The following is a 27447-nucleotide window of genomic DNA, read 5'->3' as shown; positions in this document are numbered from 1 at the left end:
TCTGCGAACTTTTAAATGACGCAATTCTCACAAGTATGCAGAATGTATCTCAGCGGATGTTTATTTACAGCAAGAATGCGATACGAGGAATTCGTGTGACCAGCTGTTTTGGTATTAAAATAATCATATGATTCTGTTCGTGCAATGATTAAATAAGTCAAAGTGCAATTGCATTTAATCGTATATGACTAAGAACATTTCTTCTTCAGTGAATCGAATAATTGTCGTCAAGTAAGGAGAATCGAAGAATGCCGGAAGTTAATATCGGCCGTGTCACCTGTCGTATGAGGCGGAGAGAAAAGAAACGCGATAATAATGCGTCGATCGCTATCGAGCGTGCAATTTTTGCCTCGTAATAATGTCGTGTCGCGAGAAATTCCGTGTGAAAAAAATAGCGAAATTCTTCTGTGATGATTTATCCTTTATCGAACAATTGTGTAAATGTAACATTGTTCGCGTTTTATAAATTGCTATCTATATAAGTCATCGGTATCAAGTATGCTCTTTTCCTTAAAGTCGCAGATCTCCCTAGTCTCTTTTTTCTGACTGTGTATATATATTTTGACTTCTAAGTTTTATAAATGCCAAAAAATATTATTACATTTTACAGATATTAAATGTTACAAATCTTGTATATCACAATAAAAGAATTTCAGATCCCATCTCAAATAAATCTTCAATAAAATATCTCGTTTAAACAAATTATACAGATTTTTAATACATCTTTGTTTTTGCATTTCATTAAATGCCAAAAGATTATCTCTAACACTCGATTTTAAAATTCGATTTTTTAAATTCTGAAATCCATAAATTATTCTGTGTAGATCAATTGTCAACTTTTAAGCGTTCGGGGAGTTTCAGAAATTTCGTTTCAATACTGACGATCCATAAATCTTCCTCCGTTTTCGCGGCTCCCTGGTAATAAATTCACGACGAGGCAATAAATTCGGATTAACACCGACGTTACCCACGTTCCACATTTAAGCGGTGACGACGAGCGAAAGATTCTTTTATAAAGTGACTGCGAAAGAAATTCCGTGCCACGACCGACGAAAAGATCCGAGATCCGGTCTCATTAATAACACTTCCGGTTCGCGACATTCGCCGCTCTCTCTCCCGAGATGCACCGGAGAAGGAGAAAATAGCATTCCTGATTAACTTGAGCAGTTTTGTCGATAAAATAAAAGAAATTGCAGAGATTGATGAATATAAATTAAACTAAAAAAATTTCCAAATAAATTTAGTATGCATTTGTCCAGTATGGAAACGATATTTTTATATCAAAAATATTGTTTTATTTGATAAAAATTCATCATTATTTTTTTCTTGTTCGAAAGAATAAAATACTAATTATATAGTTTCAGTGATATAAATTTTTTCCCATTTTTATATTCTGTAGATTGAATTTCATGAATCAAAACAGTCATTTTCCAATTTACAACTGATGTAAATTTCCCCTCGGTAATTATAAAAAAATCGCAATTCATTAGGAAAAGAATGCACGGCTAAAAGAACTTTGTAACACACCACAATCAAGGTAAAAGAACTGCGAATTACCCGTGAGAACGTGAAGAGTAAATTACATATATAAAGATGCATATATGCGAGGCACGCGGTTTCTCTCGAGAGGTAGACGATCTCGCGATAACATATTCGCATATCTCTAATTTCAAAATCTATTTCATATACAATATAATCTATTTAATACAATATTCCGCGACTGAACTGAAGTGTATCGAATAGCGGCAATATAATAAATATCGATTATCGGAGAGCCGGAAGACGAAGTCTGACAAAGAAATATAACACGGACGGAAATATTGGGCGAACGAGTAGGTAAGTAGATGTTATTCGACGTCCTATATTTAATCGCGTGCGATCCGCACCTGGCTTCGGTGAGTTTAGCGAACGACGACGACGATGTTACCGAGTCTACACGACGTCGTCGAAATATTTCTGGCGCGTAGAAGCTTCTCGCAAAGCGGAACGCATCTCTCTCTCGCGCGCGCGCAAAGTTGATCCAATTCTCACCAAGATTATCCCGAGATCGCTTTGGGCGCGATATATCCAATCCTTATCGAAATTATCGATATTTCGAAAAATGGCGACATTTTTTTTATTTGAACAACAATTCCTCATTACACTTGAATTTGTCATTGAGTATATTTATCTCGCGCTAATTTTATATCATTAGCATAAATATACCATTAATACATCGCGCGTAAAAAATATGAAAAATACGCTAATTTTTACAATTTTTTGTCTTATCATTATTAGCATAAATATATCATTAATATATCGCGTAAAAAAACATGAAAAATGCGCCAATTTTTGCAATTTTATGTCAAATCATTATTAATAATAAACGAGATTCATTTCTGTATGTTACAAACGAATATAATTACCACGTAATTAGCAGCAAAGTTGCCTAAAAAAAATATTTAAAAACTCTCCGTTGATTATAATCCAAAGAGTTATAAATTTCGACAACTGTTTCGTGAAATGAATTGTTTGAATTATATAGTGTCGCAGTTTGGCGCAATCCGAATTTCTATTCCGTCATCCTTCTGACGAAATATGTTGAATCGATCCTGAAAGTAAATGCACTTTTCCCATTCCGCCTCGACACAGGAAAAGAATGTGGCTGGCCGTCACGCGTGGGTAATCGACGCTTTTGCGAAAGCTTTTATGAATGCCCAACGAGGCTGCCGATTCCGAGTAAATCGTCATTGCCATACTCACGCGATAGCGCCAGGATTCATTAATATCGGACGACCGCGTCGCATAAATTAACTATTTCTTGGCGAACATTGATAGAAATATAACCAAGTATTAAATAAATATTAATGTATAAAAATATAATATTAATAATATTCAATATTGATCAAAAGTTTACTTTTAAATAAAAACAATTTTTAAGCACTATTTTTGTAATCTTTTCTTTCATTTGCCAAATTTCTTAAAATAAATCACATGAAAAATATTTGTCAATCGTGTTAGATTATACACATTTCTAGTAATTAATCAAAATTTATCATTAAAATTAAGAGATAATTTTAAAACATATATCTTGAAAAAATATTGAACAGTTCATCGGAAATGTGATTAAAATAATTGGAAAATTCAAAGTGAAACACGCGTTGTTCACGCGATTACATTATAAGTGCATATGCGTTCACATTAATAATATATTATAAAAAGTGATAATAACAGAATATTATTCTAATAATTAGCATTTACATATGAATAATTGAACTATTATGTAATATAAATGTTGCAATTAACTGCAAGCTTTGCTGAAGCAATTTATCGGTTTTTTGTTTTTAGCATTTATAATTATATTATAAACCAATTATCAATCTGTTGCCATGGTTTAGCGATAAGTCGCGATTTTTGACGAACTGAAAACGAAGAATCGGAGATTCTATTGCGACTTTTGTACAAACTCGGGGGCTTTACGTAAATACACGAAGAGCCTGGCGTTATCAGCCAAGTGAAGCATGACGTGATATAGGTGCAGATAAACGGTAACTGATAAAATTAATATCTATACCCATGCACTCAAGATGTTACGCGACGAGCACTTATCATATTTATTCCTCCATCGTGTGCAATAATTCTGGAAATCGTCTCCCAATAAAATTCAAAACATTAAAGACCTCGAGAGGAAGAGAGAAATTAATATTCTATAATTTTCTTTTCTCGTTCGAAAATATCGCCTCGCGTTCACAATCAATAGCGTCAAAGGAAATGATTAGTTAAAACTGCAACGGCATTCAATGATTAAAATTCTTCAATTCTCGTTCTAAAAATTGCTCCCCCGTCGATATCGATCGTCATCGTTTGTCGCAATAAATATAGTCACGTGAAATAGATGCATGAAATAACATTGAACTGTTACTATAAATACAGTCTGAAAATACGAACACACGACTTTGTATTTAACGAGATCTCAAGGCTGTCGATCGATCTACGCGTTACTTTCGATAAGAAAAAAAAGGTGAACAATTATAATGTTAATTGATCAATTGATGTGGAATTAATGAGTCGAAAGCAATAAAAAAAAGATGTTATCGTACGAGATTAAAGTGATGAATCAGAATGGAATCCATTTGATTAAATGTCTTGTCAGAATGATTAAAGTAATTAAAAATTAATAATATACGAAATTAATTTCTCGAGAATGAGATTTTTTCTTCGATTTCTCCATGAAAATTTCAATGGAATTTTATTCTAGCTGTCAAAATATTTGATGACAGATACCAGAAAATTCTTCAAATTCTCATTAATTCTATATCCCATTATTGTATAAGATAAGATTAAAGAAATCTTTGGTAATTTCATACGATAATTGGATATCTCAGAGCAAGATAAAGTAAGAAATTCTCGAGAGGGGACGAATCTGTCATGACAAAGGTCGCGCGAGAGAGACAGCGAATAAGAGATAATTCGTCGCGTCGAGTCGGTGCCAATTTGAGGTTATGGTCGCGCACGAGCTGGCCAACGATTCCTCGAAGAGGGAGCCAGCCGTGATAGCGCCACGGCGCTACTTTCACGGAGCCGAGAGCGAAATTCCCGGCCGCATTCCTCGACGGCGACGCCTCTCGTCGCCGCTTATCGCGATGACGACGATCGATCGGGATCGCGCTCTCGTACATCCAGAATACATCCAGAGGAATCGATCGTACGCGGAAAAGCGTTCAGTACCAGCTATTACGCGTCGAGACGTCGTTCTGCGACGCAGTACTCGATAGCCGCGGAGATCGATAGCCGGTTCTCGCTCGCGCATTCCCACGAGAGAGCGGCGATAAGGGACGGGAGCGAACGATCGAGAAACGGCAGCGACCGCCGGCGCGGCGGCGAGTCGGTTACACAGGAAGTGCGTGGAAGTGGCCCCGACTCGACCTGCGCGTTATAGCGTGCGGTCGAGAGGGAGCGAGCAAGACGGAGCAGAGACGCAAAGGCGAGAGAGAGAGAAAGATATACGTAGAGACAAGGCACACGCACACATAAACGCGGAGACGGACGTGGAGGGGAAGAAGGAAGGGGAAAGCACATGAAAAGTGCGACGCAGAAGCGAAAAATGTTCGCACCTACCTATGATTTATAAGTCCTTTGTACAATAATACAGTGAAGTGAAGCACACGATCCGCGTGGATCCGTGCACCGGCTCTCGAACGGGCCGAGGAAAGAACTTCCGTATAACCGACAGACGACGTATATTTGCGAAAAACAGACGTACAAGAGAAAGAGAAGAAGAGCGAGAGTGGATGTGTGTCTGTGTGCGCGAAACGCGAGCGAAAACTCAAACGCCGGCTCCCTTTTATTCCTCAGTCGCACTCGCGATTACGATGCACACATCCCTCGGCGACCACTCCCGCACAACGACTGAGCCGGCAACGCCACCCGCGGTGGCCGCCTCGGCTCGCCTCGTGCCGGGGCTCGGTCGCGCTCGGCCGCGCTCGGTCGCGCTCGGCCGCGCTCGGCGGCGCTCGGTCGCGCTCGCCGCGCCTCGTGCCCGAGCCGAAGTATTGATCGGCTCGCGGCCCCGGCATGGCCGCGCGACGAGGCTGGGTGGGGCAGGCGGTGCGATCGTGTCCCCGGGACCGACGTGCGACGTGCCGCGGCGCACCACGCGACGACGACGACGAGGACGACTCTCGCCTTTTTTTCTATCCTATTTTTCGACTCGCTCTTTAACCGCTCTACGGAACTGCATGTTTGTCTCTTTCTCTCACGAACGTTTCCTTCGTCTACGACTATTCATCTTTGTCTCCCTCTCTCTCTTTCACTCGCGCGCGTTAAACGTCTGTAATGTCTGTCATGGATGTCTCCGTCAATCGTACAAGACCTGTCTATATATTCTCCGTCTACCTTTCTGCCCTACTACCACTACTATTACTACGACTACTCCAACTCGTCTCGAGTTCCCTCGTAATTTCACGCGAAAATTAACCTGGAAGGAGCACTCGCTCGCTCTTTTTGCTCTTTTGCGTCTCTCTCGGCGTCGTTCTTCTCGTTGATTTTCCGCGCAAAACCGCGACTAATTACTACAACGATGTCGCAATTGCCTTAGGAAATCGTCGATATTCTAAGACTTGAATTGTACAGCGGCAAAATATGTTTTGTTAATTTTTTGTTGGAGGAAACACGCGATTGAAAATTATATGTTGAAAAAAATGACTTGGTGATCTTAATTGTCCATGACATACGCAGATCCATGAAATGCAAATTGCGTGGTCGTAAATTATGCAGGGTGCTCGAGATATAACGCAGCCGAAGAAGACATTTTTCTATTTGAGGAGCGAGAGGAACGCTCCGGTCTAAAATAAAGTGTTAGTTGGGTGGGTCTGAGAGATCCACCCAAATTAACATAAAGGCCCTTTCGTTCTTCTCGCGATCGTTGAACCGTGTCTCTTTTTTCGCTACAACTCAAAAGGATCCCACGCGAAACGGGATTTTTCGCCGACGTCAACGACTTGTATTTGGAGCAAAAAAAAGATATAAAAAATTAATCCGCTTTTTTGCACCCCTCCATTTTCGTAACGTGACGTGGAATAACTTTATTGTATTTATCATTGTATCTTAATGTTCGATCAAAAGCGTTATTGCCTATAATAAAAAAGAAATTAAATCGATGATCGAGAGATGTGTGACCGAAAATATTTCATCTCCAGATACTATGATTCACGACGTTAAGTCAAGGATACGCGAATCGAAATATCTGCAAGTCCAAGGATACGAGATAAGTCTTGCGAATTTAAGAAATTTAAATTTCTGCATACATAGATCGGCTTGAATAAAATCCGATATCCGAGAGATTCGTACTTTAATATTAAATATAGAGCTGTCACTTATTACCCAAATTTTACTCTAATTGTGAAAACAATGTTTGTCATCAGCTGAGATCCAGTGATGAAATTTCAAATCTCCATCGACCACATAAAGCAACGATCCCGACACGAAGCTATGTTAACTTAGCTGTATTCATCTGATCCTCGTGGAAATTTAATAAATGGAGTGTTTATTCAATTAAACGGGACAGAACGCAATAAATAAATCGCGCACTCGATATAATGTTGTTTCTCGTTCCCGAACATCGGTATTATATACGACAAATTTCGTTCTCGCCTCTCCGATAAAATATCGCAAGCGAATCGATATATAATTCCATCCGTCCGCGAGACAAATCGAATCTCGAATTCGAAATCGCTGTCCGAATTTCTATATCCGCGGATTCATATTATTCGTTCCGTGAATAATATTAATACTTTCGAAAATTAAACCCGTGTAACGAATTGCATGTTCTCTCTCTCATAATTAACTAACGAATATAATGTACCTCACAATTTCCAGTCTCTACATGCACGAAATCCTCGGTAGTTCAGCAATGTTTACATAACTTATTATTTTATATATATATATATATATATATATATATATATATATATAATGTTTTTGTTGTATCTAATTTCAAAAATATATGTATATTGCAATCCCTCCTCTCTGTATAGTTAATATTATTATTTATTAATGTAAAATTGACTGTGTTATTATTATTATTATTTATAATGTACAAAGCTCATATGTGCTATTGCGTTACGTGCGTCATTACAATTTCCTATCTGCAGATAATTATGTTTAGAATATATTGCTTCTATATCGTTGCTTTGTGTCTAGAAATTCTGTTTTGTAACTCGCCTCTATATTTAGTGAAACGTGTACGTCGGGCGTGTCTGCACAAGCGTATATTTACGCGCCGAAAGATATTCGCGCTCTTCCGAAAGATAATTTATCAATTTCTTCTCGAAACTGCATATATATATCGCACGCGAGCGTCGAGTTAAATAACGGTTTTGTATTTATTGAAACGCGAACAACATATCCCGTCCATCCATAAATTTATATCAACACACTCTGATCCCTCGCAACGATTTATTTTGCGCGCGCGCATCCTCTGAAATATATGTACACAAATCGTTAATTAAAAATTTATAGCATCAGTTCGCCGAGCTTCGCCTCGACAATTATTCAAGCAACGTTATTCAAAACGTATATTGACGTTTTTCGAATATGTCCATGTACATAAATTCGCAAATAAAATCCTGCTTATTGGAAAAAATTTGTGTTTTTTCAAATCCTTTCAGCTTGTAATCTTCTTAGCATAATATAGCAATGCTTTTCTGTTGTCTCAACTCATCTAAAAATAAAATAAACCCTAGAAAATATAATTTTATAGAACCGACATTCACAAACTAACTCCGTATACGATTCCAATTTAATTTTGCAGCTACATTGAAAAAAAAAAAAACTTTGTTGACTTGACTAAACTTTTCAACTAAATTACTATTTTGTTAAGCGAACAAATATTATTATAGTATTTAAATCAAATATACGTTTTGTTAGATTTATACAATGTTATATTTAATTTAAATATTTTTATATGTTCAATTAAACAAAATAATATTTTGTCGAAAGGTTTAGTCAAGTTAACACATTGTTTTTTTTTTTTTTAACGTAGAAAAAGAGATGTCTCGTTGGTAAAGTGTGAGCACAAAGCGTAATTTTTAATTACAGAAACTCATCGACGCTTGTGCAGATTTCGATATATGTCAAGCGCTATTATTGAAAATATATATTCTATATAATTATATAATATATAATTATATAATATATAATTATATTTAATAATATATAATATATCAAAAAAATATATATATATATATTTATATTAAATTATTATTTATTATCATTCAATAATAATTATTATGTTTCCGTATACGGAAATGCTTGTTGCTGAAAAACCCGGAGGCAGGAAGAGGAGGAACACAGGGTCAGCTGAATGGCACGCAACGTCGGAATTGCGAGAGAAGTGCGAACGAGAGCACTTTTGCCCACCCAACCCTCCTTCCTCTTCCTTTTCCTTCCTGGAGAACAGATGCGAACACCCCAGTTCGAATGAATAACTAAAACAATGTGGAGCGAAAGCGACGCGCAGTAGCCTCTATAATAATATAACATCGATCGTAAGATCACAATTGGGTTAAAGACGACGTCGCCAAAGCTAAGGATCCGTCTTCTGTCTTGATAAATTTTTTTTTTTAAAAAAGTACCCTTCTGTTTCTCTCAATTTGGAGAGTGTTCTCGTATAGAACTACATAAAAAAAACCAGAACACGAGAATCATTTGTCTACAAGTTTTTTCCTCCTCGAAGAGGATTTCTACGTCAATGTCTACGAAACGGCTAGAGAGATATCGTCATATAAAATATGGGCGCCAGGGTCAATGTGCTTATCTCGCGATGGAAACTTTACACGTCCGAGTCGCACTTCGTATATCAGTAAGGTTTTCTAATCTCTAATTTCGTGAGAACTCCACGTGAAAGAGAGGGATTATTTCACCGCGAGTATAAGAGAGACAATTTAAATCCCCCGGATAATTTCATTCCTGCTCTTCACGAGCGATCAACCGGCTATTTTGAAGGATCCGCAGCGATCAGCGATCATAATTCAGGATGTCTCGCATGAGGAGAACAATCCGGTTCTGCGCGATGACAGAGTCATTGGGGCTTGAAGCGAAGAGGAAAAAAAAAAGGCTAATGAGGGACAGAAACAGGTAGGGGAAACAAGGGAAAACACGATGGGGTGAAGGATGGCGAGACGCAGATACGCGAGGTCGCGAGGGAAGCAAAAGACAAGAGGGTGGGAAACGAAGGGAGGGTCGGAGGTTGCCGAGGCTGAAATGAAATATTGATCTGCGGAGGCGCGCGCAACCCCTGCAGCCGACCCGCCCTTGTGTCCACCATTTTCCGTTGATATAACTTCGCGCCGTTGTGAACGCCGCCGAAATTTCTGCCGATTTCTCGCGAGAATATCGATAACTCGAATCTCGCCCGGTCTTCTCCGGGTTTATTAATATTATCAAGATGTGGGTAATCCAAAGTCGAGGCGAGAAAATGAACGGAGAAATCGAAAGGATGATATAAATTGCGAACCCTCTGTGACAGTTTATATATTTATTTATGGAACTGTATATATAGAGCGTTTCTGAAATGTTATCCTGTTTCGATATGACAAGTAGTCGATTTAATTTTTCCGATCGATTTTAACGCAATTAATTTTGATTTTATTTCAATATTGAGCTTCTTTCTCAATTATCCTATCATTTATCAAAAATATTTCAATTAATTGCACAGCTTGGAGAAATTTTTTTCTCGCAATGATGAATTGACTTTTACAAAATTGCACGACACTGCAGATGCGCGTTCTAAACTTTCTGCACGCGCGACTTTAATATGCAACAAATAAAAAATCTCGTTAAAGGTCAAATGAAAGTCCGCCAGATGATATGTGAAAAAGAAATCTGCAGAGAATGAGACACAATATATCGGCTTTTGCGATTAAAAAAAAAAAAAAAAAAACGACGCGGCTGCGAATTCCTGCGACACCCACGTGCGCAAATATTTCGCACGAGGACGATTAATAGCGTTTTTTGTCCAGAAAACGATTGTCATCCCGACGAACGAATATCTCAATGCAATATTTATCAATACGGCGTGAAAAAAAATGCACGAACGAGCGTATATACGATTCGAAATGAAAATCTCTGTCAATCGAATGTGTCCATAACGATGTGCAATAATATGCGAAACACCCTTAAAAAGATTTCGGTTTGATGGATCTGACATGGATCACAAAATATGTTCTTGAAATTCTTGAATCTTATATACGATTTGCTTGAGAGCTTCTTGGATGATAATTTACGATTCTTTCAGAATACGCGATTTCTCGCGAAAAATTCATGCGACATTAACAGATTGCAAAATTCATAGATCCCCTGACTCGATAGGAGTTTTAAAGAGCGAGATCGCGGAAATCACGAATTTCCATATTCTTTGTTGCTCAATCGCGATATAAATCCGCAGAATACTCCGGGGAATCAAAGACAGATCTTCGAGAGTTCAAAGGCTCGTTTATATCGCCCGATTCCATTCGCAGACGTATCAATAACGACGGTAAATCTCCGAACGGATGAGTATATATATATATATATATATACCTACCCGGAGGGTGGAAAAAGAAAAAATAGGGTGACGCCTATTGCTGAAAAGCGATCCGCCGCGTGAAAAGTGCGCGTTTGTGCGCGAGTGAAACTTGCGAAGGTATGCGGCATGTCGGCTAACGAAAATCGATAAAGGGAGGTTTTACGAACCAATTTCTGCGGCGGTACAGTGTCTCCTTTGACGACGTCGACGTGAGGGTGAGGAAGTGTAGCAGTGGTGGTGATGGTAATGGTGGACTTACCTGTAAAAAGAGAATAAGAAGAACGATGAGTTTGAGCATAAATCAAGCCTGACGCGGCGTTCGCGCGAGATTTCCACCTCCATCCATCACCTATATAATCTCTCTATTGTAACACAATAATATTCTTTCGAGGCTGTTCAATTTTTAATATCGAAAAAGATCATTTTACGGATAGAGCTCTGGTTTCGCGAAACTATCTATCCGCATTGGCGATTATATTAATAAAATATCAGGGCGTTCAGCGGACTCGATTAAACAAATTCCCTGACTTTTTCAGATTTTTCAACACCAGAAATTCATTTTTTTTTTCCCTCATTTTTTAATATCATTTTTCCAAATATATAATTTGCATATATCTATATGATAAATCGATTAAATGTTAAATCATGAAATCCTTGTCATATTTTTATCAACAATGAAAAGGTTCGGAAGTTGAAACAAAAATTTAAATCAATTATACAATCTGCATTATGTACAATAATCGAAACAAACATGTCACTATGAATTATTTTTTTAGTTTGGTCTCTATCAAACACATTGAAATAAAATAACATGACGATGAAAATATAGAAAGTTTATATTTATTTAATAAAAAATATAGTTTGGTCGATTATTTCTTAAACTCTTAATAAAAAATGTCAAATTATTGAGACAAATGTAGAATACTGTGAAAAAATCCAGATAGTAAAATTTCCTGACCTTTCACTGACAATTCCAGATTTATAAAATTCCCTGACAATGCCCGGTTTTCCAATTTCCCTGACCGCTAGACACCCTGGCTGAGATTAATATAAAAATGTAAAATGTTTTTTTTTTTTTGCGCGAATAAAGCGTTTGAAGGAACGTTCTTTGAGAAGACAAAGCTTTACGTCTATGCGCGAATCGGTAATTTAGCGAATGTTTGAAGCGATTCGCGTATTCTGTCAGACGTTTAATGAAAATTCCCTACGTCGAGCGGTGTGAGCGAGCCTTTAAACGTTCTACTCGGAATACAACGTATACACTAGGTTAGTAACAAATAGATCAATATTGGCTCGCGGTTTGCGTGTGACGCATATGAACTCATTTCCGCCGGGCCTATCATCGTCAACCGCGCAATATTTTCGAAGGGGGTGTATTTGTTGTTTAACTTGTCGAAAATGAACATTCATCTCCATCTATTATATCCAAGACCTTCGAAGACTTCTCAAATGAATTCTTCTCTCGTATTTATGAGTCTTTAAAATACGTGCAAACTTTCGGATTCACCGCGCGATTCAAGAATCTTTTGAATCCGCAGATCAAAGCGAGCCTTTGAATCCTTGATTCAGCGTTACTATAGAGATTCGCGAATCCTCTCTATCTGAATCAATGATAATGTGTCACTGATTAAAGCAGAAACGCCAGATTTCACCGAAAGTATTTTATTAATCTTTTTTTTTGTGAAACGCATTCATGTTGCTCCGATTTTGTATAAAAAAAATTGTATGTACATAATATAGCTTTTAAAAAAATTTTTGTATCTTAGACTGCTATTTTTTTAAGAAGAAAACTCTATACACATCCAGAATTATATTTTATATAGTTAAAATATTTTTATTTTTAAGATGTGACAAGTTCATAAAAGTGATTTTTAACAGAAACTCTTGTCGGACTTAAATATATCTCCAAGAAAATATATTTGCTATTTTATCTCATGTATAAGATTAAACATATAAAATTTAAAATATAAAATTGTAATATAATTATAATATAAATTTTTTTGCAGATATTAAATCCTATACACATGCATATCCAAAATAAAACACATGTCTAATATTCAAATCTAGAAATATATACATATTACAAACTTTTTATTTTTGAGATGTGATACGTTCATATAAAAAACGACTTTGACAGAACTTTAATCAAACCTAGATATTTCTCTAATAAAATATATTACTATAACATATATTGCTATTTTATCTCATATATGTAATAAGATTTTGAAATATACAGTTTTAATACAATCTTAATGTAAGATTTAAAAATATCTCTGAAAGAAACAGTGGTTAACTAATTCTTCTTCTTTCAGTGAAATTTCACAGTTTTATTTAATCGAATCTCGATTTGTAGATGTTTTAAATCCCATATACATACATATCTAAAATAAAATACGTATAGCTAATATTCAAATCCAGAAATATTATACTTTTTTATTTTTAAGAAGTGATAAGTTCATAAAAAATGATTTTTACAGGACTTTAATTAAACCTAGACATTTATCTGACAAAACATATAATATATTGCTATTACTATAACAAATATATTACTATATTCTATCCCATATGTAAAAGATTTAAAAGTATAACGTTTTAATACAATTTGAACACCAGATTTTTAAATATCACTGAATAAAAACGAGTAGTTAAGTAATTTATATATTTAATCGCATCTCATCGAGTTGCAGATATCGAGACACAGAAACGACCTTCGAATTTGTAATATATTCTAAATAAAAGACTTTTTGCGAGATTACATAAACTTTTACGAGCGTCACACGTATACTTGACATATATGTGACTGTTGATTCTCTTATATGACCGTCGCACGTGTCTCGATTGAGAGCGCGCGCGATCATGGTCCCTCGGAACGAAAGATCGATACACGCGCGCGGTAAATGGTAAACAGGACGACGGCGGTGGTCCTGTTTTTCCTTCTCCTCCCCCATTCTCACCCTATCGACGACCAGTCGACCGCGGATAAGCCGCGCGTGTTTGTTTTTAATTGGCAAGCGGCCGCGAATCGGTTGGCGGACGCTGACGCGACGATTCGCGCCGAAGAGCAAGATGAATGCGCTTTTCTCGCAAAGCTCCGCGATGCGAAACTGTCCCTCTGTTGTGCGCTATGCTTTAACATGCGACACTGACCTTGCCCACACCTACATACGCCGGAATCCGTTTGTTCGCGGAGATTATATTCCGGCGAGTAACCAAGGATACTCCGATAAAGAATCGCAATTCGAAGCTGCGTCATCGTTTCCCAAAATCATGTATAGGTATATGGCACCGCGGATTTAAAGAACGAGAAAAAAAATCGATGATTAATGGAACTCTATCTTACTAAGACTTGCGTAAAAATCTCAATTTGAAATTATGTACATATTTAATATATAAATTTTAATGGGCTAGAAAATGCAAAAAAGTCATGCACATAAAGTAAATTTCAATTTTCGAGATTTTATTTTTGATAACCCCTTTCTTTCCCTCTAAAAGAAGCTTAAGCGAGAAAAAGATCCGGGCAAAGTCGCTAAATTCCCAAGATCATATGGCACCGCGGATTTAAAGAACGAGAAAAAAAATCGACTATTAATAGAGCTCTATCTACTAAGACTTTCGTAAAAATCTCAACTTGAAATTACATATGTACATATTTAATATATAAATTTCAATGGGCTAGAAAATGGGCAAAAAAGTCATGCGCATAAAGCAAATTTCAATTTTCGAGATTTTATTTTTGATAACCCCTTTCTTTTCCTCCAAAAGAAAAATCTCAAATTGAAATGACATATGTAGGGTAGGTACATATTTAATATATATAAATATATAGATTTCAATGGGCTAGAAGAGACAAAAAATTATGTGCATAAAGCAAATCTCAATTTTCGAGATTTCATTTTTGATAACCTTTTTCTTTCCCTCCAAAAGAAACTTAGGCGAGAAAAAGATCCGAGCAAAGTCGTTGAATGCCCATCTCTGCTTAAACTTTGATGATAGCACGATACTTGCAACTTGCATCGCGCGATGCATAAAACGCTCACGTAATCCGTGTACGCCAAAGATCCGAGATTAAATCACGCGATTTTATTCTTCATTCCTAGACGTACACAATGACGTTGCTTTTAGCATAGTGTCATTGGATTTATGTCACGTTACTCGGAATAAACAACGTCACCTCTTAAGCGTTCTATTTTTCTCCGACTTCGACCTACGTGTTCTTACCCTGAAATGTCATGTTCAGGATAAATTCTCTCCTAATAATAATATCGTCACGATAACGGTGAGTATCCATATCCATCCAGATTAAAACTTATTCATGCGTATCAATTTGTTTTAATTGAAGTTATTAAAAAAGAAATTAAGCCGTTAAACAATTATTCGAAATATAAAAAGAAAGGCGTAAAGAGCCATACGCGAAACTAAGTTTTCGTTGGAAATAAAACCGTGCACAAGGCATGTATTATTCTCGGTGTACTATACCAAGACTTTAAAATTTGAAATAATCTTATATTTGAGATTTAATTTCAAAAACTCCCTAACCCCCCTACGGAAATAAATAAATAAATGCGAGAGAAAAATATAGATCCGAAAGTCGCTGAATCGGGAATTTATTTATTTCCGTAGGGGGGTTTTTGAAATTAAATCTCAAATATGAGATTATTTCAAATTTTAAAGTCTTGGTAGTACACCGAGAATAATATGTGCCTTGTGCACGGTTTATTTCCAAATCGAAAACTTAGTTTCGTTGGAAATGTACGCAGCAACATCTGCGTATGGCTGGCTCTTTACGCCTTTCTTATTTATAAATTTATTGAAATTTCGACCCAACTGGCCAGTACAATTAAATTGGAAACACTACCTTTCGACCCTTAGGTACGGGTCCTTTTCAAGTGTAACTTTCAAGATGTTGATTTGACAGCAGTAAAATTATTATTGAGTAATTTTACTGCTGTCGAATCAACATCTTGAAAGTTACACTTGAAAAGGACCCGTACCTAAGGGTCGAAAGGTAGTGTTTCCAATTTAATTGTACTGGCCAGTTAGGTCGAAATTTCAATAAATTTGTATGGTTTTACTCATCACTGGCGACTTCACTAATTTTATCGTTTCTTATTTATATTTAATATATTACAGAGCCGTAATTATTCTAAAGTTATCAAAAGCTGTGGCGCTGTATAATATATTTTTAATCAAATCGTTCATGTGCTAGTGAATTAAATAAAAAAATCTGTTGAACTTCATCCAGAGTTCATTAGGATTTATCGTTTTATCAACATATAAAAAAAAATGCGAAATTGAAAAATAGGACATTACAAAAGAGTCCGTACATTCGTATACGACACACACTGCAACCGATAATTAAATTTCTAACAGTACTCGAGAATAGCATGGTCTATTTATTGCAATCAACATAATGTTAGGCGATAAAAATCCTCTCTGGTTTATGAGGCAATTGACTTGGTCACTCGATATGTCGCATGCAAATTACAGCGATATAAAATCATAATTTCAATTACATTATCATCGTATTTCCGAACAAGAGAAATAGAGCGAAGAAAAAATAAATACAAGAATCTACTATTATTTGAATTGTTTTCAAATTAAGAATAAAGAACGATACAGTGAAAATATTAATAAATAAATAAAATAATGTACTATTATTGGAATTTTTTTAAATTTAAATTAAGACCCCAAAAAAGACGAAAGTCGGAGTGAAGAAAATTTAGAATAAAGAACGATAGAGTAAAAAAAAAAAAAAAAACGTGAACGAGAGAAAATGGAACGCGTATATTTTTCACGCGACGTCCGCCTAAAAATCGACGCGAGCCATTTTAATCTGCAGAAGCGATTTCGTCGAATTTCAATCTCGAAAATGTATGGGGGCTTGCGCGTATATAACCTACCCGGTTAAAAAGTCGAGGAAAGATAAAAACAACGGACCGACCAGCCGTGCATCGGTTTGGTATATAGCGAGAACGGCTGGTCGGAGACTTGAAAGCGACGTCGGATCGATATATCGTTCGTCGAAAATACCAAAAAAAGCGGGCAGAAATGCGAACGACTCTCGAATCAATGGAAAACATCGACGGCAACGACGTCGTCGCCGTCACGAGCAGCAGCAAACAGCCAGAGCGCAGCCAGGAATGTAAATCGATAATTGCAAATGTGTATTAAAACTGCGACGCGCGCACCGAGTTAGTCGGTTATCGCGATCTTTCTGTAGAATGGAAAAACGCGGACTAATCGGAAAGCTCGTTGACCTCTCTCGTCATCGCGGTTCTTTTCTACAGGGTGCTGCTGCTGTTCGATTAACAGTCGGATTTAACGATGTCGAGCGAAATCATTCTTTCTCGACGAGAGAACCGTCCAATGGTTTTCGAAATTTAATTAATGTGTAATTGACTGATAGAGATGAGAAAGAAAACATTTGGATTCATTAATATGTACTTGCAGAGACGGAGATAAAATAAAATAATAAAATGTTTTCTTCGATTAATCTCAGGAGCTTTATACAGCTCTTTATATTGCTAATTTAATTATTTTTGTTTACGTAGAATAAAATATAATTAGATGCATTAATTTAATCTAATCTATAATTTTATTTAACTATCTATGCAAAAATTCACTGTCTCTAGAATATAGAAATATTGTGACATGTCTGTCATCTGTTCTTACGTTAATCAGACAATAATGCTTATAATTGCCAAAAATATATATTGTATATAAAAATGCTGTTCTCTAATTAATCTGAAAATAACATTTCGTTTAAGAAAAAAACGAGCGAAAATCTTTTATAATTGTACGCGATTTAAGAATTTCTGCTCGTACAAAAATACGCTATAATGTACTTTTGCGTTCTCGACGGGGTTGCGCGTGTTATTAGGGATTTTCCTCGATAATGCGGTATGAAACTGGTCCAGATTGAGGTGACGTAAAATCTACTCGAAATCGTCGTTGTCGAGTGGACGAACGAGCCACAGGTGGCACGTATATACGCGTGTAAACGGCATTGTGTACGTGTACACACGCATCAGCCACTTTAGCCCAAGGGCTTTCATCGTGCAAACGAAGGTCGAAAGAGAGACGAGGGTTAGCCTTCCTCTCTTTTTCTCCACCCGACAAACTGCAATCAGTGCACTTTTCAACTCCTCTTTTTCTCTTTCTCCGCTATTTTATCGTCGAGCCAGTACGAATCAGGGAAACGATATTGAAATTTTAATTCAGTTTCATTAACAAACGCGCGTTTACGTTTAATGAGAATTTGTGTGTTTGCGACATAAATTATAAAAGATATATATTTGAAAAAGAATATAAATATTTCTATAAAATCCCTCATCTAATATCTATTATATCTAAATCATTCTTAATAAATTGCAAAATAATTTTAATTAAAAAATTGCATTTAATGCAATCATGAAATTGGAGTTTTACATCTTTTCGTACAAGTTACTACTCTTGCAGACTAACGATGCAGCTCTGTGATTAAAAAAAAAGTCCGATTCAACTATTATGAAACAAATCACGTAGGATGATGTATAATATTAAATGCACTGAACAAAAATGTGTTAAATTGACTAAACCTTTCAACTAAATTACTATTTCGTTAAATCAACATATATTAATATTTAAGTCAAATATATGTTTTGTTCAATTTAATGTTATATTTAATTTAAGTATTTATAGGTTCAATTAACAAAATAATATTTAGTTGAAAGATTTAGTCAAGTTAACAATTTTTTAGTGTACACATTATTTTCCAAAGCGCGTTTCCTTGAAAATGTTAAGAAGGAAGATTAATTTTTCATTACTTCGAGAGATTATGCGTGCTTGTCGCAAAACAGAGTCGACTAAACGATAATAGCCTACGAAGTCACTTGAATCCTAAATATTCCCGACGTCTCGGCAGTTTCACATACATATATATACACACAACTTCTCTCTCTCTCTCTCTCTCTCTTTCAAGTATGAGAAGAGACGCCAATATACGCTCTCTCTGCGAACACAATAGGCGCCTATCGCACAATGCTGAATATCCGAGCGCGAATTGTAATATCGCCGACGTTATCTGGAGCGATATCACCACGTGAAACGCGACTGAAATGACTACGGATACATAAACGCCGGATTTTGCCAGCTTTCCGAAGAGATAAATATCCATTAAACGCAAGAAATATCGCAAGAAAAAAATGTCTTTTGCGAGCAATATTTTCATACAAATAATAGATTATTTATTCAATTATTAATTATTATTTTCTTTTTGGTATAATTTAATAAGAGAACTTTGCTGAAAATTTGGAAAATATAATAAAAATGAATGAAAAATATGATAATTAATAATCGAATATATATAATCTCCATAGAAAAATAATAGATTATATATATTCGATATTTTTTTATTAATTTTTATTAATTTTAAAAATTTTAAGCTTATAGTTTTCTTATAAAATTATAATAAAAAAAAATTGCCATGCTCTCTAAATTTCTTGGAGTGGAATCTCACTCTTTTGGAGTAAAATTCCACTCTTTTGGAATGAGATTGTTCGGTTTTCATTCCAAGAAATTTAGAGAGTATACTTTTGTCGAAGCTCTTTCTAAATTTTTTGAGATATCTCGGCTCTTAATAATTAGTAACGATAAAAATGCCATGCTTCTTTCTGGGGCAGATGAGAATGCATTTTCCCTGGCAACTCGCGTGAGTCAGCAGTTATCTAACGCGGCTATTGCGTAGAGGCCACACTCTACCATACTGTCATTCACAATCGGTTGTCTCATCTTTACTAGGTGCTTCCGAGTTTCATTCAGACAGATCTACGCGCGCGAATTCAATCAAAAATGCGTAAGAACAGAAAAAATAGATTCGTTCAAGATATTTTTTTGTGTGTACTTTAACAGACTTCGCTTCATTCACCAGAGAATTCATACAAGATATATTCTGTGTATGACAGAATATATATATATGTATATACATAAATGTATATTCTCGAATATTTACAAAACATATTTTCAAAATATGTATTTATTCTATTTACATATTATTATTTAAATTTGTGTTACTTATAATTTGTATATTAATATTTATTCCGTATATTATTGGACATATTCCCTTTATATTCGGTTTATATGATAAATCTTAAGATAGAGAGAGAAAGATAAAGACATTGCTTCTTATCTCAGATACGATAAGAAACGTGTTTGCATACTTTTAATATCTTTCAATTTCATGTGACATTCAAGTGACATTATATCTACGCGATTGAGAGAGCCTATAAATGATAAAAATTATTTCCTTTTCTGAAACCCACGATACAGTATCATGGATTTTTACTTAGAACATACCTAACATATATTTCTTCATACAACGAATATTTACATAATCATCGATATATCTAACATATCTAATATCTTCAGACCCTGCGTACAAATAAATATTAAATATTAGGGGAATAGGAATTTTATTTTTAAATAATAAAATGACAAAGACTCAGCCCTTATTAGTCCTTTATACTTGAATTCATGTATTTTTATCTTATCGTCAGAATCTTTTCGATTTTATTATTCTAAAATAATTCTTATGTTTTCTTTATTGTTCGCAAGGCCTTAAACGTTCGAGGAGAATCGCGTTGCGTATATCCTGTCGAGTATGTCTCTACGTGAGATGGATCGACTATGCGAATGATGATCGCCGGGGACGTTGTTACTTACGTCCCCTGCACGTCGATGGTGAACCGACCGGAAAAAGAGGCTGCACGCGAGAACCTTTACGTTACGCACGTGCACGCACACCGGCACGGCGTGGCGCGATGCGGCGTACGCTAATCACGACACGGACGCGACTCGACGAAAGATAGTAGTGCGTCACCCGGCTTGGAATAGCGGCTGATGTCAAGCGTCGCGTACGTCGCGACTTTTTGCGCTCTCTGCATCTCGCGCACGTATGGCACGCGTAGCGCGAATCGAGAAACGGAGAGAAATTCATACGTGTATATCAGGGTATCCAGCAGACTCAATTCCGACTTTTTCAGATTTTCCAGAAATTCATTTTTTCCCTCACTTATTATTTTATTATTTTTTCCAAATATATCATTTGCATACATCTATATGATATAAATCAATTTGAAACAAAAAGTTAAATCAATTATACAATCTGCATTATGTACGATAATCGAAGCAAACATGTCATGAAAATATAAATTAAAGAACACGCGCTGTAGATGAATCGATTTTTAACACAGAAAATTAGCGTACTGGGAATCAAGGGAAAAAATTTATATTTATTTAATAAAAAATTTCAAATTATTGAAACAAATGTAGAATAATGTGAAAAAATCCAGATAAATAGTAAAATTTCCTGACTTTTTGCACTAACAATTCCAGATTTATAAAATTCCCTGACAATGCCCGGTTTTCCAGATTTCCTTAACCGCTAGACACCCTGTGTATGCATATACGAGAAGCGTTCGTAAAGTTTGTATCTTTGTTCATAAGGAAAAGAATAATGTGCTTGAAACTGCATATTTATTTTAATTTTTTGCTACATATGAATCCTGCAGAGTTACATATTTTTTTCTAGCAATACAAGATATCTGTCGGATATAATCATTGCAAAAATTAATAAAATTTTAATAATATTTTTAAAATTAATTTTTTTTTACATTTCATTAATTTTTAATAAAACAATTTTTTATGAAGACAATGTGTCGGTTTTTATAATGATTGTATTTGACGGATCTTGCATCGCTGGGAAAAATTAATAACTTTTCAGAAATCATACATATGTGTATATATATATATATATATATATAATCATCGGTTATTCGAAGTTATTGTTATATTTGGCCACGTCTACACGATTCTCCTCGGAGTCGTCTTGAGAAAATTTATGACGCAGAGAAAGAAATTGATATCTTTCAGAGAACGTGGATGATTCAGTACCTTTACTTCTCTATTCGCAACTTGCATATTCAGAGCTAATTATGGATTACGCTCCGCTCTCTCGCGACAATTCACTCCTTCGACGATTTTATTTCTGTACGCAGTTTCCGTGTATTTCTCAACATGAGTCACGCACGCGGCCGCTCTCTGCCGTCACGGACACGTCATTCGCACACGCGTTCGCGAATAACGCCTGCGATATCTGCGATCCCCATGTGGGATTGCACAAGCTTTAGTGCGGAATATAATGGAAAATTGAGTTTGATGCCAAAAAAGGCCAAAGCAAAATAAATCATCATTATCTCGATACTGAAATATCGAAAATCGAAAATTATATAGAATGGAGATAATAATAATTTTTAAATCGAGATATTTGATTTTAAAAATATCGCTTTACATAAATTTTTATTTTAGAAAACTATAAAAAGTCAGAGAGGAAAAGAGAATTTAAATTTAATCAACCTCTTTTAACACAGAAGTCTGTTTTCCAAATCTCTCTTTAAATGAAAAAAAAGTCTTTAAAAAAAGAACATTAAAATGAGATTGATTAGTACCTACGCAGCAAAATTTACGGAATAAACGGCATATTCCATCTTCAAATTACGAGGGAAAACATAAATCGTTATACGTATATAGCTGTGCAATCGGATTATAGTGCGCCTTCTAATTTTCACCGCACGACCGGTTCGCCATTCCCTAAGCACTCGATCCTAATCCGTTTTCCCCGGACTACTAATTAACGAGAGATGATGAGTCGCGATACGGTGCTCGTGCGAGTAACGATCCACAATGCAACCTTGACACACCGGAGCACTAATCCTCTCGAGCTCGATTAGAATTAAAATTTTTACAGAGAGTCGCTCATAATTCATAATTCATTACTACTTGAATGTAATTTTTATGTAATTATCGTAAAAGCTCGAGATGTTCATTATAGATTCGACGAAAATATATATATATTATCAATTTCAGAGGATCTAATTTTTTCCCCCGATAACACCGCTAAAAAATATGTTTTCTTGTAATTAAAAAATCATGTATTTTAATATTTTTTATATAAGAAATTACGCGCCAGAGTTAAGGACAAGTATATTTCTATAGAAGCAGTTTATCTTGAAAGATATCTTTCTCTTTTTATCTCGTTTTAATTATAACTTTTTCGTGCGGAACGCGAAATCGTGCCATTTAATCTCTACGTATCACAAGAGAAAGGGAGAGAAATCCTTTCGGAGATGCAATCTGAACGTTGATAGGGAATGTCAATTACGTATAGCATCGGCTTATTATCTCAGTAAATTCACTTAGGATGAAAATATCGGGCGCTAAAAGCGTCGTTTCTTAAAAGCGAGTCGAGAGACCCTCTTTTCTCACAACCACTTTTGCAAGTGCGACCCCCCGCCGAAGGGTTCGTCGACGAGATCTGCCGGAGGGGGTTGCGCAATCATCCAGCTGAGCTTGAATAAGGGTTGGCGAGGGTGTTTGTTTACGCGCGTTTTGCACGCGCCAACATTGAGAGAAAACAAAAAGATTATCCAAGAAATTTTTCGCGCTTGAGATAAAATTCTTTATTTGACATTTGATTTTTCTAAAAATAATTTTAATTATTTTTAGAAAAGCTTTCCTGATCATTTAAAAATTATTCGGAGAATTTAAGTTTGTAACTTTCGCAAATTTAAAATCTGCGAATACTTATATAAAACTTGTGAAATCTCTCAGATGAAGTAATATATAAAATCTGATCTGCAAAATCTATCCTAAGATTTAGAATTGTAAAAAATCACGCGTAGAGACTTTATTGCCTATAATTAAAATCATTGAAATTATTATCTACATAATAGTCTATAAATAATAAATTATTTCATAAAAATAATTTCAATGCTTTTAATTATATGTATATGTGTATAGTACAGATTCTACGAATGTCACAATTCTAATTCTCTGAATAATAATTTTTAAATTCCGCACATATAAGAACATTTCAACGGGGAATTTTAATTGGGAATTTTTATATTCAGAAATTCTAAGTAGAATTTTCCATCTCATTCCTGCCAAGCAATACGTTCCCTATTAGTTCGCACTTCACTTCCGCATTACCGTAATAATGAAATCCTATTGCCCTCCCGTCGAGATCGAGCATAAAGTGTTCCCAAGGAGATAGTTACGATTGGCCTTTGGGATCCGCTCTCCCTGACCATTTAATCTGGCGCTATATATCGATACGAGAATCGATAACTCGACGGCCCGCAACGAAAATGTCAATTTAATAGATTGCCCTTCCGCCGCAGACGTATATTACGCAACCCGGGTTACGTGCCGATTGATGCCTCTCCTTAATCGTTGCTATTCACGCTATTACGCAATTTCTGTTATCACGTCCTTGCGCGCGAATGCACGCGGTTATTCAACGCGACTTTTTTTTCACGGTAGAGCAGATCGCGAGATATTTATTAATTAAGACAATAACGTCTGTCGCACAAATGCGGCCATCACCTCTCGAATTCACAATGCTAATAATATATATATATATATATCGGAAGGACCGTGTATACACGTGTATTCCGCGAAAATCCTTTTTACGTTAAAACAATTCCCATTGTATTTTTTAAAGTCTCTTGCGTATCAAAAGCACTTTGATGTTGCAAATAATTTCCACTGATTTCCTTTTTATTCCGCGAAATTCCTGTATTCTGCAAAAACACACACGTGCACTTATTAAAATTCACGTTTCCGCGATAAAAACATATCTGAATTAATATTTGCGGAATGCAAAGGGTAATTTAAAAAAACTGTTTCAACGTTTAAAAAATCGCTAAGAAAATAATTTAATAATTCCGTTTTCTTCTTCTTTTTTATTGTCATTCTATATACATATTATATATTTTTGACGCGTGATAATTATATATAGCGATAACATAAGATTTAAAAAAAGGAACATTATACATCCGACTATTGCTAATTTCCCCAAAATGCTCCGAGTTTCGAATTTCCCTGTTGCGTAATTCGCGTGTTAATTCGAACGAGTTTCCAATAGCTTAAAACGCCGGTAAACGCAAATTGCGTAGCGCCCGAAACAGTTTCAACGTCCGGGATAGCTCGAGTCGACGATGCCGAGAGACACGCGTTAATGACAGAGCTCGCACCGAAACGTGGGACTAATTGATACGCGATAATTAACGCGCAACACACGTTCGTGCAAATGAAAACTTGCGAGATGCTAAATGCGCAGCCATCGCCGCCGATAAAAATCGCCGAATTCTTCAAAACATCCTCGCAATACCTACCGACGAATTTCCATTTTCTGATTACAAAAAAACGCGATTTAATTCCATCTTCAATAAACGTCGATCGATTTATTTTCGTGAGAAAGATATTATCACGATAGTTGGCTAGCATTACATAAAGAATTTTTTCTTTAATCATTTGTTATTCCAGGTAATTTATGTAGATATATGTTATAAGTTTTCTTACAAAGATGTTCGAATATTGGAAAATTCTTTCCAATTATTATATATATAAATATATATTTTATTGTTATAATGGTGCAACGTATTTTATTTTATTTTTAATTTAATTGATCAGATATTTATTGTAATGTATAAAAATGTAAAATATAATGGGTAATAAGATAAAAAGATAAGAAAAATGTAAAAATGTAAAAACGTTGTACAATAAGACAAAGATTAATTATATAAATAATATATATTATATAAATATATATAGATCTCTAGAATAAATATGTTATCGCACGTAATTATCAGCAGAAGCCTGTTATCGCGGACTACAAATCAGATACGCTACATTTCGACTAAAAACTAATATTTTATATATATATATATATATATAAGCTGCAAAATGCGAACGACGATGCAACGGAATGAATACGACTTTCTTGAATAAGCCTGACGCAATTCCGATCACGGGCGCCGCTTTCCAACGAGGAAATGAGCTCGCGTCAAGTCGAATTCCATCCGCAGATGGAATAATCATTACGGCAGAAACGCGATTTTCAGAGATCCATTAACGCGCGCTTCGCCAACCGTCAAATATAAGGGAGAGATCTGATTGCCTCTTGTTGGCTGCAACCGCGAATTTAATAATTTCCACGATAGCAACGAGAAATTTTATGCAAACATTTTATGCAATTATGTCAAATATGTACGATAAAAATTGCTCGCGGTAATAAACCCAGAAATTTCTAGCAATTAATTTTGCTTCTAAATTAAAAAACTTTATTATGATGGTCGAATATTTACAGCAATTTTTTTCGTAAACGAAATATAAAAAAAATACTTGCAATCTCTTGAAGATGCTAAATTTTTCGAATAGTAATGAATTAATAGCGACTCGAACAATATCTAAAAGAGATTGTGTGTGGAATCGCGAGTGAATCGTGTTTACGATCGTCTATGCTCGACTAAAAGCAAATCAATAAAATCACGTCAGAGATTTTACTAGCGCATTTTCGATAAAATTAGAAGCATTATACGAAACATTCTCGTAGCTGGTTTTGGCATACATCGGTTTTCAATTTTCCATCATTAGCAACTAACAGCATCTATATATAATCGCGAATTATTTATATAATAAAGGTAAGAATATCAAAAATTTTTTTAATCGAATATATATCGTGCAAAAAAAAAAAGAATATATCTTAATACGCGAATAAAAAAATAATTCGCGAAATCTGCGAAACTGAATCGCTCGAAATTGCATAAATTTAATTACAAACGGCGCGTAAACTACCGACACATTTTTGATTGGCTGTGACGTTATCCGCGAGATCGACAAGCGATGGAATTATAAACTGACGCTGCATATCATCGACAGGCGAAATATATGATTTCGGGAACGCTTTCATGCGCATTCAAAGCCGAGTTGACGCGGACGTATGCATTATGTAAAATTCAGATAAATAGCCCGAGGGAGAGAAAAAGAGGTATATTTCAAATTGGCGCGTTATAAATCGATTATTTGATGTGGATCCCGATAAATAAGTCGCGCGCTAAATCGAAAATTCTTGAACATCGCGAGAGCTCGATGGATTACCGAAGGCCCATGGCCATATTTACCAATTAAGGGTGCTCCGTATAAATTAATGAAGTTATAGCGGCATGCGATGCCTCAACATTACGGTAAATAATGTATCAGAATAATCATTAACGTCAAATCATTTTGATTAAATGGATACTCCGATTACAGCTCGCGCTGTAATACAACGGAACAGTAATTGCTGTAAGCAGTCCCGAGAGATATGTTGTATATGTGTGCATATGTATCTCGCAGAATTGGATCACATTAAACAAGCGCATATATAATTGCGTATGCAGCATATGATTGCGCATCGATTATTATATACAAATTAATAATATACAATCGAAACAATTATTTATCTGACATTTTTGATACTATTTTATTTCTGAAATAAATTTGCGGCATTCTCCGTATAATTTTTGCCAAGAAAAAATGTTTTTTTC

The 27447-nt window shown here is 35.5% G+C and overlaps 1 protein-coding gene across 4 annotated transcripts in view; it reads right to left on the bottom strand.

The window, feature by feature from the left end:
* The window catches only part of 14-3-3zeta (tyrosine 3-monooxygenase/tryptophan 5-monooxygenase activation protein zeta), a 50491-nt gene that overhangs the window by 19749 nt on the left and 3295 nt on the right, over positions 1-27447 (bottom strand). The window contains exon 2 of one of the 4 annotated variants that reach the window (XM_029312026.2): positions 11212-11303. The exons of 2 other annotated variants lie outside the window; for them this stretch is intronic. The gene's annotated coding sequence lies outside the window, so the exon portion shown is untranslated. Of the gene's footprint in view, positions 1-5097; positions 5407-11211; positions 11304-27447 lie in introns of those variants that run through there. One more of the 4 variants, XM_029312025.2, reaches the window with a different exon arrangement.

Source organism: Nylanderia fulva, unplaced genomic scaffold (assembly GCF_048542155.1).
Source record: "Nylanderia fulva isolate GAGA-0341 unplaced genomic scaffold, ASM4854215v1 Scaffold17, whole genome shotgun sequence".
Lineage (NCBI taxonomy): Eukaryota > Metazoa > Arthropoda > Insecta > Hymenoptera > Formicidae > Nylanderia > Nylanderia fulva.
The sequence above is the reverse complement of the archived record's forward strand: the minus strand, read 5'-3'. Positions and strand labels throughout refer to the sequence as shown.